We start from the raw sequence: 17,155 nt of genomic DNA, 5'->3' as shown, positions 1-17,155 counted from the left end.
AGATTTGAGAATAAGATTGTGCAATACAGAACTCAAACTAGCAGAAAAGGTCCATTGGTAAATCCAGAGACATTCGGTGAAGATCATTGACCAAATAGACCATTCTGAATAGTGGTCTGTTGAGAGATGTTTGAGTAATTGGTGCCTTTTAGTTAAAGTGGAGTTCCACACACTTTTACAACTCTTCAGCATCCCTCACTACTAAACTGTGCACTGTAAACGAATTGGATATTTTTTAAATTTTTTTCTCAGCACCTACTGTATATCTGCTGTATTCATTTTTCACTTCCTCCTCTCTGGCCGCAGCCCATCGCATCATTTCCTGTTTGCAATGCCTTCTGGGAAGGGGCAGCAACTTCCTGACACTGCAGTTACTATGAAAACCTGACCTGAAACCTATTACACTGCTTGTGCTGCACTGAGCATGTGCGAGATCTGCAAGGATGAGATCCAGGAAGAAATACAGTCTGGCTTCAGATGCCTACACTTAAGATGGCCATGGCCTGCTGTAAGTTTATAAAATAATAAACTACTGCTATAAACTAACAAGACAGACCTTAGTTTACAGACTAACTTTACTAGAATACATTAAGCTTGTGTATTATAGGGGTATTTTTATTTAAAAAGTATCATTTCGGCCGGAACACCACTTTAATTCTGTCTACGCAGTACACTGAAGAATGTAGCTTTGTTGTGGAAAATACCAGTTCTTTTATACGGCGTCTTGAGCTTTATAGCTACATTTCTGCAGTGTGCAAGGTCATCCAAGACACTGTGCCTCTGCCTGCTAGACTCACCAGATTTGGGCATGGCTATTACAGTAAATCCAAGAACATTACTATAATATATTGCAGCTTACCAGGCCACTGTCTTGCTCACTGTTTTCTTTGCTGGAAAGGAACCTGAGGATCTGCAGTGCAATGATCCTCCTGCTTTTGACTCACTCATTCTCTAGATTTGTGTTTCCTCAGCCTCTCCTGCTGCTTCTTGATTATTTTGCCAGTCATCAGATAGTAAAAACCCTCTACCAAGATGGCTGCCTCCACACAGAGACCGTGCAAAACTAGACAAAGTAAGTCAGTAATGGGGGTACATCACATATAGTCTACTTGCCTACAAGTCCTCAATAGATGCTTAAGCCGGCCCACACATGGATCGAAGTTCGGCTGGTTTGACAGGAACCAGACAAATTTTGATCCATGTATGCGCAGTCTGATTATACCCAAGTTGACCCAATATGTGTTATACACTACATTACCAAAAGTATTGGGCCGCCTACCTTTACACGCACATGAACTTTAATGGCATCCCAGTGTTAGTCTGTAAGGATCAATACTGAGTTGGCCCACCCTTTGTAATTATAACAGCTTCAGCTCTTCTGGGAAGAAGGCCGTCCACAAGGTTTAGGAGTGTGTCTATGGGAATGTTTGACCATTCTTCCAAAAGTGCATTTGTGAGGTCAGGCACATATGTTGGACTGCTGGCTTGCAGTCTCTGCTCTAATTCATCCCAAAGGTGTTCTATCGGGTTGAGGTCAGGACTCTGTACAGGCCAGTCAAGTTCCTCCACCCCTGACCTCACAAATGCGCTTCTGGAAGAATGGTCAAACATTCCCATAGACACACTCCTAAACCTTGTGGACGGCCTTCCCAGAAGAGTTGAAGCTGTTATAGCTGCAAAGGGTGGGCCAACTCAATATTGAACCCTACGGACTTATGCCCCGTACACACGGTCGGACATTGATCGGACATTCCGACAACAAAATCCTAGGATTTTTTCCGACGGATGTTGGCTCAAACTTGTCTTGCATACACACGGTCACACAAAGTTGTCGGAAAATCCGATCGTTCTAAACGCGGTGACGTAAAACACGTACGTCGGGACTATAAACGGGGCAGTGGCCAATAGCTTTCATCTCTTTATTTATTCTGAGCATGCGTGGCACTTTGTCCGTCGGATTTGTGTACACACGATTGGAATTTCCGACAATGTCGTTGTCGGAAAATTTTATATCCTGCTCTCAAACTTTGTGTGTCGGAAAATCCGATGGAAAATGTGTGATGAGCCCACACACGGTCAGAATTTCCGACAAGGTCCTATCACACATTTTCCATCGGAAAATCCGACTGTATGTACGGGGCATAAGACTGGGATGTTTATGTGTATGTAAAGGCAGGTGTCCCAATACTTTTGATAATACAGTGTATATTGCAGCCTACCAGAAGTTAGGTGTGATGGCTGCATTTGTTTTTTTTTTTTTGTTCAGGCCAATTACATTTTCTGGAAGTAACTTCCTGTGTGCTGAACTGAAATCCTACACAGTGTTAAAGCGGAGTTCCACACAAAAATGGAACTTCCGCTTTTTGGAACCCCCCCCCCCTCCGGTGTCACATTTGGCACCTTTCAGGGGGGAGGGGGGTGCAGATACCTGTCTAAGACAGGTATTTGCACCCACTTCCGGCATAGACTCCCATGGGAGTCTACGCCTCTTCCCGTCCCCACCGCGCTGTCTGCTGGGAACACACAGCTCCCAGGAGAGAGCGGGGACCACTTGGGATGCGCAGCGCGACTCGCGCATGCACAGCAGGGAACCGGGAAGTGCAGCCGCAACGCTTCACTTCCTGATTCCCTCACCTAGGATGGTGGCGGCGGCAGCTGCCGAGAACCGAGCGGGTTCTCGGCGTCGCCTGCTGACATCGCTGGACCCTGGGACAGGTAAGTGGCCATGTATTAAAAGTCAGCAGCTGCAGTATTTGTAGCTGCTGGCTTTTAATATTTTTTTTTGGCGGTGTGGGTGGACCCCCGCTTTAAAGGATAAGCTGTTCACCTTTTTGTGAAATGTTGCACTCATATTCGGGGTGTAACATGTTACTGGAGGATCAGCCCCCCCCATCCCCCATTGTGACTGTCTGGCAACGTCAGTCATTCACAGAGTTCTGTGAATGGGAAACTACAAGTACCGACAGCCTTTGCGACTGTTGGATTGTAGTTCTCAATAAACTACTACGACGCTTTTGAGCGCTGTGGTAGTTAATCGATTGTTTTTGTCAGTGTGAAACTGCCTGGTTGGACGATATACGAGCAGACAGCTCACACTGACAGTGTGTAGGAGTCATGCATGGAACCAGCGATCTATGGATTGCTGGTGCAATGCTTTTCAGACACTTATAAAAAAAAAAGTAAATGCACATTTTTTTTACATGCAAAAAACTATGCATTTTTTTTTTAAAGGTAAACTTATCCTTTAAAAGCCTTCCTAGTTATCTTTTGTGGACTACAGAACTCCTATGTAATGGAGATGGGGAGTATTTGCAGTTCAAATTAGAAGAGCAACCTAAGGTGACAATGCTACAGTGTAGCGAGTGAATGTCGTCACTTTAGGACAAGAAGGGTGTACAAGCATAAGAGATGTTAGACCTCCTATTATTATGATCCCATATCCGGGGTCGTTATCATGTTGGAATACTGCCCTGTGGCCCAGTCTCTGAAGGGAGGGGATCATGCTCTGCTTCAGTATGTCACAGTACATGTTGGCATTCATTTGTTCCCTCAATGATCTGTAGCTCCCCAGTGTCGGCAGCACTCATGAAGCCCCAGACCATGACACTCCCACCACCATGCTTGACTGTAGACAAGACACACTTGTCTTTGTCCTCCTCACCTGGTTGCCGCCACACACACTTGTCACCATCTGAACAAAAATACCGTATTTATCGGTGTATAACACGCACTTTTTCCCCCTTAAAATCAGGGGAAAATCGCGGGTGCGTGTTATACGCCGATCCCCTGCGATCCTGACCTGTCAGAACTAAAAAATCGCCGACCGCGATTTGAAAATGGCGCCGCCGGCGCCGAAATACACAGTGCCGGTCCTCGGCTCTTCTCGGCCACTTTCGGTTTCACTCGAGTGCCGCCCGAACCTAGCCGAGTATACTCGGCTAGTTTCGGATAGCTCCGCTCACCGTCACGCCCATCCCGAGTGGAGCCGAAAGTGAACGAGAGCCACCGAGAAGAGCCGAGGACCGGCTCTGTGTATTTCGGCGCCGGCGGCGCCATTTTCAAATCGCGGTCAGCGATTTTGAAGCTCAGAGGCTTCAGCAAGGCTGGACTGGGGCAAGGCTGCAATGGACACTGGGGAAGGCTGCACTGACATGGCTGCACTGGCAAGGCTGCACTGGCAAGGCTGCACTGACATGGCTGCACTAACATGGCTGCACTGACATGGCTGCACTGACATGGCTGCACTGGGGCAAGGCTGCACTGAGAAGGCTGCAATGATGGGCATTTAAATGTAAGTTTTTTTCCCTTCAAGTTCCCTCCTAAAAGTTTTTTTTCCTTAAAATTCCCTCCTAAATTGGGGTGCGTGTTATACGCTGGTGCGTGTTATACGCCGCTAAATACGGTACGTTTATCTTGGTCTCATCAGACCACAGGATATGGTTCCAGTAATCCATGTCCTTAGTCTACTTGTCTTCAGCAAACTGTTTGCGGGCTTACTTGTGCATCATCTTTAGAAGAGGCTTCCTTCTGGGATGACAGCCATGCAGACCAATTCGATGCAGTGTGCGGCGTATGGTCTGAGCACTGACAGGCTGACCTCCCACCCCTTCAACCTCTGCAGCAATGCTGGCAGCACTCATACGTCTATTTCCCAAAGACAACCTCTGGATATGACGCTGAGCACGTGACCTCAACTTCTTTGGTTGACCGTTGCAAGGCCTGTTCTGAGTGGAACCTGTCCTGTGAAACCACTGTATGGTCTTGGCCACCGAGCTGGAGCTCAGTTTCAGGGTCTTGGCAATCTTCTTATAACCTAGGCCATCTTTATGTAGAGCAACAATTCAAACAAACAGCTTTTTCAGATCCTCAGAGAGTTCTTTGCCATGAGGTGCCGTGTTGAACTTCCAGTGACCAGTATGAGAGAGTGAGAGCGATAACACCAAATTTAACACACCTGCTCCCCATTCACACCTGAGACCTTGTAACACTAACAAGTCACATGACCCTGGGAGGGAAAATGGCTAATTGGGCCCAATTTGGACATTTTCACTTAGGGGTGTACTCACTTTTGTTGCCAGCGGTTTAGACATTAATGGCTGTGTGTTGAGTTATTTTGAGGGGACAGCAAATTTACACTGTTATACAAGCTGTACACTCACTATTTTACATTGTAGAAAAGTGTTATTTCTTCAGTGTTGTCACGTAAAAAGATATAATAAAATATTTACAAAAATGTGAGCAGTGTACTCACTTTTGTGAGATACTGTATTTATGCATAGTGGACCAATATAAGCATGCATTTTTCATACCTGGCCGATCCCAGTGGAAGCTGGCAATCAGTATCGTAGATACACCGCTACTACAGTGATTGCTACGGGTTTCCAGGTCCTGTGCCGAGGGGCTGTCCGGCTGCTTGGTGAACACAGCAGGTTGCTTGCTTGGCATGGGTGTCATTCGGAGAACACTGCATTTTCTCAATGAATGCAAAGTGTTTCCTGAAGGAGGAGAGAGGCAGCCGGTCACATAAGTGCCGAGCTGCACTAGGAAATACAGTACAGAATGGCTTATTTTTACAAAACCAGATACACTAGGCACATCAGTTAATGTAATAGAGGGGATTGTAGAAATGAGCCTCCGTGGCTTAAAAGCCACTTTAACTCATGGTATCCCTGCAGTTTTTTCAAAGTAGATAAATTCGTGGAATTCAGCTTTAATGTTCTAGAGCATTGGTTCTCAATCCTGTCCTCCATTACCCCCAACAGGCCATGTTTGCAGGTTTCCTTCATTTTGCCCAGGTGCTTTAAATCAGAGTCAATGACTTGGTATTTTGGACAGCTATTTTATCTAGGAGAAATTTTCAAAACGTGGCCTGTTAGGGGTACTTGAGGACAGGGTTGAGAACCACTGTTCTAGAGCAGGTTCCTCCCATGGACCACTGCAAGATTTTATCTGGCATGCATCTGGGGTCAGTGGTGTATTCTCAATGTGCACAGAGTTGAGGTCAGCAGAGGTTGCTTATGGTCTCTTCTGATGGAAGGGGGGAGCTTTGTTGGGGAGCCTGATGTAATGGGCGACTGTTTGGGAGCCTGATGTAAGGGGGCGACTCTGTTGGGGAGCCTGATGTAAAGGGCGACTCTGTTGGGGAGCCTGATGTAAAGGGCGACTCTGTCGGGGAGCCTGATGTAAAGGGCGACTCTGTCGGGGAGCCTGATGTAAGGGGGGGCGACTCTGTCGGGGAGTCTGATGTAAGGGGGGGCGACTCTGTCGGGGAGCCTGATGTAAGGGGGGGCGACTCTGTCGGGGAGCCTGATGTAAAGGGCGACTCTGTCGGGGAGCCTGATGTAAGGGGGGCGACTCTGTCGGGGAGCCTGATGTAAGGGGGGCGACTCTGTCGGGGAGCCTGATGTAAGGGGCGACTCTGGGATGGAGCCTAATCAGGATTTTTTTTTTTGACCTGCGAATATTTGTAAAATGTGACTGAAAAGTTTGAAGACCCCTGTTGTAGAGTGTGATCCCAGACTGCCTACATAGACAACATGTGAGAAAATCACCAAGTGCGTCCCGTTGCTTTATTCCCTAATGATCAACATTTATACTCACTGCATATAAGATTTATTTACAGCAATTTATGGGCAGTATATTTATTACAAGATGTTTAGCTTACATATCATAACAAATACACAAAAATTGTTAAAACGGGTTAAAAAATAGTTTACATTTTTTTTTTCCTTAAACATAAACTACTGAACCAGAAAATCAGTTTCTTTACAAAGTACATAAAAAACAAAAAAACAAACAAAAATGACTTCATATACAAAAGAAGAAAAAAAACATGTGCAAAGTGTCCGTTTCACCTACGCCAATTGTGATACAAAAAACTTCACACATGCCTTCATTTCGGGGGGTAATTAGAAAATTCTAGTTGGCAGAATTTATTTATTTTTTTTTAAAACTTCTTTTGGCACTGAAGAGGACACCGACAGCTCATTAAAAACAAAAACGCCGTGGTCATAAGTTAATAGGATTGGCTTTGTCAGTATAACAATAGAACCCGCTACGGCAAGAAACTGGGGGGTGGGAATGCGGAAAATTGATAATAAATTTACACATACAGCTTGGTCCGAGACGTAAGAAGATACAAAAAATTATTTATATACAGTACAAACTTTGTCATAGAAGATAAACATATTAACAGTTCAAACTTGAATTACTCCAGTCAAGTGATATTACAAGTGGTCATATAAGTATTCTTACTTTTTTTTTGACACAAAAAAAAAAAAAAATACAAATAAAAGGAAAACAAAATTAAATAAAAACAAATTTAGTTACAGAATTAATCAGGAATGTCCAAATATATTTTTTTTTTGGCAAATACTATGTACATATTGGATTTAAGTTGATCCTTCCTTTCTGTCCTTCATGAATTTAAGTGCATGTGCTTGCATTAAATTGTGTAGTGCATTTTCAATGAATGTACAATAAGAAGCCGGCCCCGCCTCTGGCGGTTAGCAGTTAGGTCCCCACCTACTGATCCTTCCTATACTATTCTGCAGGTGTGTGACTCTATCTGATGTGACAAGTATAGTATTAGAAAAAGAAAGCACCACACCGCACTGACACTACGGACTGATTGAGGCTAGTTGTTGAGCTACTAAAAAGAAAAAAACAAAACAAAAAAAAAAACACAACTGTACAGTGTCTGTAAACTTGTCAGTCTGACTACATCAGACCTACTTCTTATTCTGCCCCAAAATTGACTTCAAGTCCCCATTGACCCTATCGTAAGTAAACATATTGGGAATGTATTAAAACTGCATAATACTTTATTTGAAGGCTTAAAGTCTCCACAATTCCGCTACGTTCTGTAAAGTGTAAGGCATAAAAACAATACGCTTTGTAAATAGTGGTAAATCAACCGTCTTGGTTCCTTATGTTGGCCCAGGTGTTCGAAAAGTCAGCTATGTCAAATGTTGCCTGCTTCCATGGGAAAGCCAGATCCATGGCTGCTGACAAGGGAGTACAGAGAGTACTCAGGTCAGCACCGAGGGTCAGGCCTTGGCCTCTGCCGTAGCTTTTCTTTCTGGCGTGGTCTTCAAAGGGTACAGGGGGGGAGCATACAGAAAGAGCTAATGCTTCATCAGTTTAATGTCAATCTCATCTGTTGGTGGCTCCTTGACTCTCCTCTGACATTCTGACTCCTTTCTCAACCTTTCTACCTCAGCGGAACTCTTGAAATAATTTTTAGGTCTCAAGGAACCCCTGGTAAGATTGGTCCATCAGGGGTCATTGGGAACATGCCCCTTACATTGGTGATGACTTATGGGAAGAATGCTACACAGTTTTTTTTTTGTACTATTCTGTGAGCGATAAATAACAAATTTATGGAAAGTCCACTTCTCCTTCACATTCGGGTGCCTCTGCTGACATCACTTTACCATTTTTGGGGGCTCAAAGACCTCTTACTGTGAATGCACTGGAATCCTGAGACCGCAGAGCGGACCCACCGAGAATCTAGTGCGAACTTTCTCTGTACAGGGACAGTCATATTCCCTGCAGGTTTTCACCCCAGGTTGTCTGATCTCCTGTTAGGGAGCTCAACAACCTCACTGATGTAAGTACCCCATCACATTTTACCTTCTCTTCCTATATTTCATCCAATTATTTGATAAACTACTACACTTTAGGAAACCCTCCCGTGGCCTCAGCCTTTATTTTTTATTTTATTTTTTTTTTCTCCTTATCTTTGGAGGCATCCCAGTTATATTCCCTTTATAATGGTGCCCAGAATGACTCTCTTGCAACCATGAGGCTGGCTCTGCCAAGTGGTGTTGCACCAGGAACTATGCTGGCACTTGAGATGGGAGGTCAGCCACGGCTTAAGGAACCCTTATCCACCTCTAGGGTTCCATAGAACCCTGAGTGAGAATGGATGTTCTAACAAAAGCTGCTTGATTTGTATGACTGCTTTCTCCATAGCTACGTATGCCAGGAGCATGCTTCAGAGCCCATTGTGTAGTTTGTAGGTGTGAGATAATGAGGTGGTGGCGGGATGGGGTCATGTCAGGTAGACTGACGGGGGGGGCCCCATGATTTTTTACAGCAGGCCTAACCAGATCTATAAGAACTTTCTGTAGAAGACCCTTGGCATAGATTAAAATGTGGACCTTTCCCACTGGACAAACCGAATACTTCAAACCCCTTTACCAACATGAAGGATCAAGATTGGAAATACATATTACTTTCAATATTGATGATACCACAGCCCTGTCATAAGATAAAGGAGTTCTTAAAAAGGTGGAGATACCTTTTAAGCTCCCAAAGTGTGACCTTCACCTGTAACAATGTAATAATACTTGTGGAGTGCACCTATGTGGCAGTAAGCTGCCTTGGCGCTACAAGGGAGGAGGAATTCTCCAAGCTGCCCCCACAAGGAGGAACTTCTGAGCGCCCTGTAACGTTCTGAAGATGTTGGCTACCTGAAAGGAAGAGGTCCTTCAAAACTGCACAATACAAAAAAATAAAATAAAAACTCCTTCTTATAACAAGAGGAGATATGGCTAGCGCTATCCCAGAGACGGCAGTCTGTGTGGCATCCTACGCGTCCGATATACAGTTCTGGATCTTGTCCATCCACTGCTGGGCACTTTGTGCGTCCTGAGCGCAGAAACTGTACACCCGCTTGCTGGTTTTTACCTGCAGTGAAAAATTAAGAGGATCATCAGATACATCATACAAGATCACCAAAAGCTCATGTTTTACAGGTATCTTTAAATAAAATGTCACAGCACCCTGTCTCAGTACTCTTCCCAAGAGCCCCCAGCCATGATGCAAGGAGTGGGTTGGCTCTTGGAAGGAGTTATGTCAATATCTGGATGTCTAAATCAGTGGTGTTGATATGGGGGTGCGGGCCACATCTGGGTGACAACAGGGCTGCCGATTGGGGGAGTACCACCAAGCCTCCTGTAGGGGCCTGGATAGCAGGGGGATCGGTGTGGCGACATGGGAGGACAATTACAGAACAATGCACTGTGTCTCTCCCTCCAGCAGCTGAAAGCTGGTTTCTCCCCCTCTCCCTCCTGCTGGCTTTCAGCTGCTAGAGAGAGAGACACAGTGTATTGTTCTGTAATTGTCCTCCCGTCCTGTCACACCGATCCCCCTCCCTGTGCTGCCATCATCTAATTCCCCTGTATGCCTGGTCCCCCCCAGACAGACAGACAGGCGAATGAAAAGACAGGCGAATGGGGCGGGTAAATATCTCATTTACCGGCCCCTTCTTTTTCTGAATCGGACACAGAACTATGTTTACTATGCTTCAGTTTATGAATGAACAGGGGCCTCTGTCTCCTGTCCATTCATCTTCAGTGCAGCTGAAGCTACAGAGAAAGGAATTGAAGAATGTCTGTCCTCATATCCTTTCTCTGTCTCAAAGTTGAGATTTCAGGGGTCTGTTTGGACCCCTGATATTTTATCCAATCCCCCCAAAAGCATTGTAGAAAACAAAATGTTAAAAAATATTCTTTTTAAAATTGTAAAAAAAAAACAAACTTTACAAATAGGAAAAAGATAATTAAAAAATATTGTAATGACACCATGTATTACCTCACCAGGTGACACCACTGGTCTCAAATGTAGATTGGCGGATGTCATTCTGGAGGAGTAGGCATAAGTAGGCAGGGCGTTCCACCATTCTAGGTTTTTCCCATATGTGATATGGAGCCTCAAGAACAGAGATCTAATGAATGAAAAGGGTGAGCCAAGGACATTAAGGCTGGCGAGAAGAGCACTAGATGATGCTGGACCTCCTCCAGCCAGGAAATGAGGCGGGGCTCTCACTTATTTGCTTCTTTGTAAGAAGCCAACAGTGTGCGGTAAACAATTTCAGTCCAGGAGAGAAACCTGTACAACTATGTAAGGCTGGAGGTCAATTTTAACAGCGACTCCGTTATTAGGACATCCTTTAAGTGATATCATGTTAATCAGAAATGAGTTGTTTACTTGTGGAACGGAGGTTTTGCAACACACAACCACCCCCGCAGATATGCAGTCTATGGGTTATTTTAAGCAAGACGATGTCCCAAAGAACCTGCTCATGTCTGTACATATGTATCACATGACATGGGTCGGGCACAAACTGTCCCAGGACCCCCCGATTCCTGCAAACCCCGGCTCTACCGTTCCTAGTACACAATATAAATCTGACAGATCACATGTGTACTGTACTGGTTTCTATAGCCACGGCTCTATTTCTGCCTTCTCCCTGATGTCATGACTTGGAATTCTTTGGGGCCCCACCCTTCTATTCTACAGATCCCAGATGGCATCTGGAAAGGAGCCCCGAGATGTGAGCATCCTGCAGGAATGTATTGTTTCACTTCTCTATCTGCTTCCAATTACACGGCGAGATTTCTTCACATATCTCTCCATCCCGAATGACAAGCTGAAAACATACACAGCCGGCGTCTGATTGGTGATAAATTGGCGATCGCCTAAACACAACAGACGCATCTGATCAGTGCACAACAAGTTTAAAGGGGTTGTAAAGCTAAAATTTTTTTTTTGCAATATCTGATCTATATGCTATATAGATCATGAATCTAGCTGTTATTTCTGCCGAAATTTTTTATTTACCTGTTAAGATAAATAGGCTTTATCGGCACGTCCTCCTTTCCTCTCTGTATGTTCTCAACTTCCGGGTTTTCGAGCGTGCTCCCTGCAGCAACGTCACGGCTTCAAAGGAACTACAATTCCCTTGATGCATGCCGCTTTTTCACTGTGCGACGATGAACCTGAGCCACACTTCCACTTCAGCAAAAAAAAAGGGGGTGGAGTAAAGGCGGGGCTGTGCTGAGATGGTCAATCAGATTATAGCAAGGCACGGGAGGCGGAGCTACAGCGTCTTAGACACGCCTGCGCCTCCGGTGCCTGTGAATGCACACAGCGTCTGCCCGCAGGGATGTAGTCCCAAGGGAGGGGGCAAGCACGCTGACTAACCCCCAGCCAGAACGGCTCAGATGTTGAGGGTGAACTTCTAGACGAGGAACAGGAAGTTGAAAATTCACACGCAGAAAAAAAGCATTTACAAAGGAAAACGAAGGAAAAGGTAAGTGAACCAACAGTACACTACCTTAAAGGAACACATTTAAAAAATAAAAAACTAACCTTTAGTATCACTTTAAAGGAGCGCGTCTACCACAGCATAAAAATGAAGGTGACCTGCACAGGGGTTCGGTTTTGGCTTAAAACAGCTTTGTTGTCTTGTGTTCTGGGAACACCAAGTGCTGGTCCAGGTGAATATACAGGCCAGGTTCTTCTCACCCCAGTGTAGTGGCTGAGATTGATGTAATGAGTAAGTGCCAAATCAGTGTGAAACGCGTTGACTCTCCTTGCACCCCCTGCTTCTATTTGAGAAATTCCATTTTATTGAAAGCAAACACATGTACAGGCAAATAGAAGCAGGAGGTGCAAAGACAGTCTACGCATTTCATGCTGATTTAGTGCTTACTCGTGACTGAGACTGATGTCATGAGTAAGTGCTAAATCAGTGTGAAACACGTTGACTCTCCTTGCACCCCCTGCTTCTATTTGCCTGTACATGTGATTGCTTTCAATAAAATGGAATGTCTCAAATAGAAGCAGGGGGTGCAAGGAGAGTCAACGCATTTCACACTGATTTGGCACTTACTCGTGATATCAGTCTAAGCCAGGAGTAATGGTTAAATCAGCATGAAATGCGTAGACTCTCTTTGCACCCCCTGCTTCTGTTTGCCTGTACATGCGATTGCCTTCAATAAACTGGAATTTCATACAGCGCAACCATCTGGAATTTTTGTGCACCCTTCAGTTGTTGAGCTGGGCATTGCACCTGCGGGTACGAGGATAGCGTGGGACACTTTAAAGTGCAGAGTCAATTTGTGTTACATTTATCACTTTGTCCCATGTGCTTTCAAACCCTAGTTAATAGTCCTAACCTACTCCTCCTCTTCTGCTGAGGCTGGTCTGAAAACAGCTCTGAAGGAGATGGTTGATTCACAGCTGCAAGAGGAATGCAGAGTGAGGTGGGCTTGTGTCAGTCTCTGCATTCCTCTTGCCGTTTTGCTTGTCTCGGGGAAGTGTTCACAGCCAAACACAAGCTGGAGCTATGAATTGGCCATCTCTTTCAAAGCTGTTGTTGTACTGGCCGCAGGAGGGGGGGGGGGGGGCAGCCTGGACCTCATAACTAGGGTTAGCAAGCACTTTGAAAACGGGGATAATGTACTACATTGTTCTTTGTCTCATAGGGGACAGAAATGTAAAATAAAAATTAACAAAATTAAAGAGGTCACTTTGCCCATTTGAGGATACAGTGACAGTGTCTACAGACAGCCCACTTTCCCAGGCAGTTATATGTCCGGAGCCGTGCTCCTACATTGTCTGCAAGACAGAGCTCTAACTAATGGAGCGGGGCTTCCAGGTATACTTGTGACCTCCCTCCATGTCACAGTGCCTGGGACTGAACAGTCAAACATCAGGTCCGAACATTGTCACATGGGCGTTCATGACATCATCTACCCGCCTATTAAATGTGAAGTATTTGTGCGCTGCTATGAACCTCTCAACCAACCAAAACTAATACACAAAATAAATACCAAAGAATATTATATCACCCTAAAAATAGACATGAAAAAGATGCAACCATTCGCAAGTGACCTCAACACTCAAACACAAATAACAATAATAAAAAATGGTGCACCAATTCAAGAAGCTACGCAGCAAACAAACAAATATGCAAAAATGACTATTCCATATATTTATATAAAAAAAAAAAAGCAGTATTATACGAAAATATGTGATAATGTTATGAAACAATGATAAAGTGCACAAATTCAAGAAGCTATGCAGCAAAAATAGACAAATAGGCATAAAGGAATATCTCCAATTTTAAAAAAACAAAAAATGCAGTAAAATGCGATATGTGAAACCGTGATGAAGTTCACTAAATAAAAATGGTTCAAGGTGAGCTGCTCACAACTTTCAAGAACTGTTTTTTGAGCGCGTGATCTTTACATCTCATCACCTTTTGATGCACATGCACTTTATTATCTGGGACTTATTTTACTTATGTAAAATCAGATGAATATCTGCTTTTGATCTGAGCACTTTGTCACTGCTTCATACATTACTGCTTTTTTTTTTTAATTTTTTTTTATTAGGGATAGTCATTCATGCATATTTGTTTATTTTTGCTGCACAGCTTCTTGATTTAGTGCACTTTATTACTATTTCACATATTATTGCATGTTTTGTTTATTTGAAATTAGGGATAGTTATTTATGCCTATTTGTCTATTTTTGCTGCATAGCTTCTTGAATTAGCGCACTTTATCATTGTTTCACAACATTATCGCCTAATAATAATTTTTCTTTTCTTTTGATATTAGGGATAGTCATTCTTGCATATTTGTTTTTTTTTTTTGCTTCTTGAATTAGTGCACCATTTTTTATTATTATTACAGTGCCTTGCAAAAGTATTCACCCCCCTTGGCTTTTTACCTATTTTGTTACATTACAGCCTTTAGTTTTTGTTTTTTTAAAATCTGACTTGTATGTGATGGATCAGAACATAATAGTCTAAGTTGGTGAAGTAAAATTAGAAAAATATATACATAAAACTTTTCAGAAATAAAAAACTGATAATTGTCATGTGTGTATGTATTCATCCCCCTTTGTTATGAAGCCCATAAAAAGCTCTTGTGCAACCAATTACCTTCAGAAGCCACATAATTAGTGAAATGATGTCCACCTGTGTGCAATCTAAGTGTCACATGATCTGTCATTACATATACACACCTTTTTGAAAGGCCCCAGAGGCTGCAACACCTAAGCAAGAGGAACCACTAACCAAACACTGCCATGAAGACCAAGGAACTCTCCAAACAAGTAAGGGACAATGTTGTTGAGAAGTACAAGTCAGGGTTAGGTTATAAAAAAATATCCAAATCTTTGATGATCCCTAGGAGCACCATCAAATCTATCATAACAAAATGGAAAGAACATGGCACAACAGCAAACCTTCCAAGAGACGGCCGCACACCAAAACTCACGGACCGGGCAAGGAGGGCATTAATCAGAGAGGAGCACAGAGACCTAAGATAACCCTGGAGGAGCTGCAGAGTTCCACAGCAGAGACTGGAGTATCTGTACATAGGATGACAATAAGCCGTACGCTCCATAGAGTTGGGCTTTATGGCAGAGTGGCCAGAAGAAAGACATTACTTTCAGCAAAAAAACAAAATGCCACGTTTTGAGTTTGCGAAAAGGGATGTGGGAGACTCCCAAAATGTATGGAGGAAGGTGCTCTGGTCTGATGAGACTAAAATTGAACTTTTTGGCCATCAAAGAAAACGCTATGTCTGGTGCAAACCCAACACATCACATCACCCAAAAAACACCATCCCCACCGTGAAACATGGTGGTGGCAGCATCATGCTGTGGGGATGTTTTTCAGCAGTCGGGACTGGGAAACTGGTCAGAGTTGAGGGAAAGATGGATGGTGCTAATTACAGGGATATTCTTGAGCAAAACCTGTACCACCTGTGTGTGATTTGAGGCTAAGACGGAGGTTCACCTTCCAGCAGGACAATGACCCCAAACACACTGCTAAAGCAACACTTGAGTGGTTTAAGGGGAAACATGTAAATGTGTTGGAATGGCCTAGTCAAAGCCCAGACCTCAATCCAATAGAAAATCTGTGGTCAGACTTAAAGATTGCTGTTCACAAGCGCAAACCATCCAACTTGAAGGAGCTGGAGCAGTTTTGCAAGGAGGAATGGGCAAAAATCCCAGTGGTAAGATGTGGCAAGCTCATAGAGACTTATCCAAAGCGACTTGGAACTGTGATAGCCGCAAAAGGTGGCTCTACAAAAGTATTGACTTTAGGGGGTGAATAGTTATGCACATTGACTTTTTCTGTTATTTTGTTCTATTTGTTGTTTGCTTCCCAATAAAAAAAAATTTTCAAAGTTGTGGGCAAGTTCTGTAAATTAAATGATGCAAATCCTCAAACAATCCATGTTAATTCCAGGTTGTGAGGCAACAAAACACGAAAAAAGGCCAAGGGGGGTGAATACTTTTGCAAGGCACTGTATCTACCTGCCTATGCTCACCAGTGCTTGGATAAGGCTGGGACGCTGCAGCGGTCAAGGGATTGCAGTACATGCTTAGGATGGTGGGCTACAGTATCTGTGACAAATAATTACAACTTAAAAAAAACTCGCCGTGCCTCTTACTAAATACCTTGGACTGTCTGCTTTACAAAAAGGGGGCATTTGTACTGTCCTGGCATTTTAGGGGACTCAAGAAATGAGAAAGGCCGTCAGTACATCAGGATTAATATATATATATATATAGTTTGTGGATGCTATAACTTTTACACAAACCAATAATAATATACATTTATTGGGATATTTTATTTTTTATTTTTTTACCAAAGACATGTAGCAGAATATATTTTGGCCTAAATTTATAAAGAAATTTAGATTTTATTGAATATCTTTTATAACAGAAAGTAGAAAATATTGTTTCTTTTTCAAAATTTTCATATATTATAACAAATAAAAAAATGAGTGGTGATCAAATACCACCAAAAGAAAAACTGTATTTGTGTGGAAAAAAAAAACAATATAAATTTCAAATGGGTGCAGCACTGCGCAATTACCAGGTAAAGTAGCGCAGTGCTGAATGGCTAAAAATGGCCTGTTCATGACTGTGGTGAAACCGTCCAGAGCTCAAGTGGATAAAACAACCGAGCCTGTGTTTAGGTAAAATCAGTTGTGATGTCAGAGGAATTTTCCTGTCCTAAGTAAATTCCCCCCAAAATATTTCTTAATCTGATTCATTGCCGCATTTTGATTCCTAAACCAGGGGGCTTCGTTCTTCTTCCATTCCCTCATCCAGATCGAGTTACCCTCCTTCAGAAAACACATGTGACATGATTTATAAGGGGATACAATATGCAGCATCCCCGCGCAGCAAATCCTAAATCCTCGGCTCCACCCGCCCACATGGCGATGGCCACCCGGCTTCACATCACACCGCCGATTGCGTAACCTCTGAGATTTGTAGGGAGCGATTAAAGCTGAAGTCCGGGATCAAGCCTGCTCTCCACTTATAGTTCCCTC

Source organism: Aquarana catesbeiana, linkage group LG11 (assembly GCF_042186555.1).
Source record: "Aquarana catesbeiana isolate 2022-GZ linkage group LG11, ASM4218655v1, whole genome shotgun sequence".
NCBI classification, from domain to species: Eukaryota; Metazoa; Chordata; class Amphibia; order Anura; family Ranidae; genus Aquarana; species Aquarana catesbeiana.
This window is presented reverse-complemented; position numbering follows the sequence as displayed.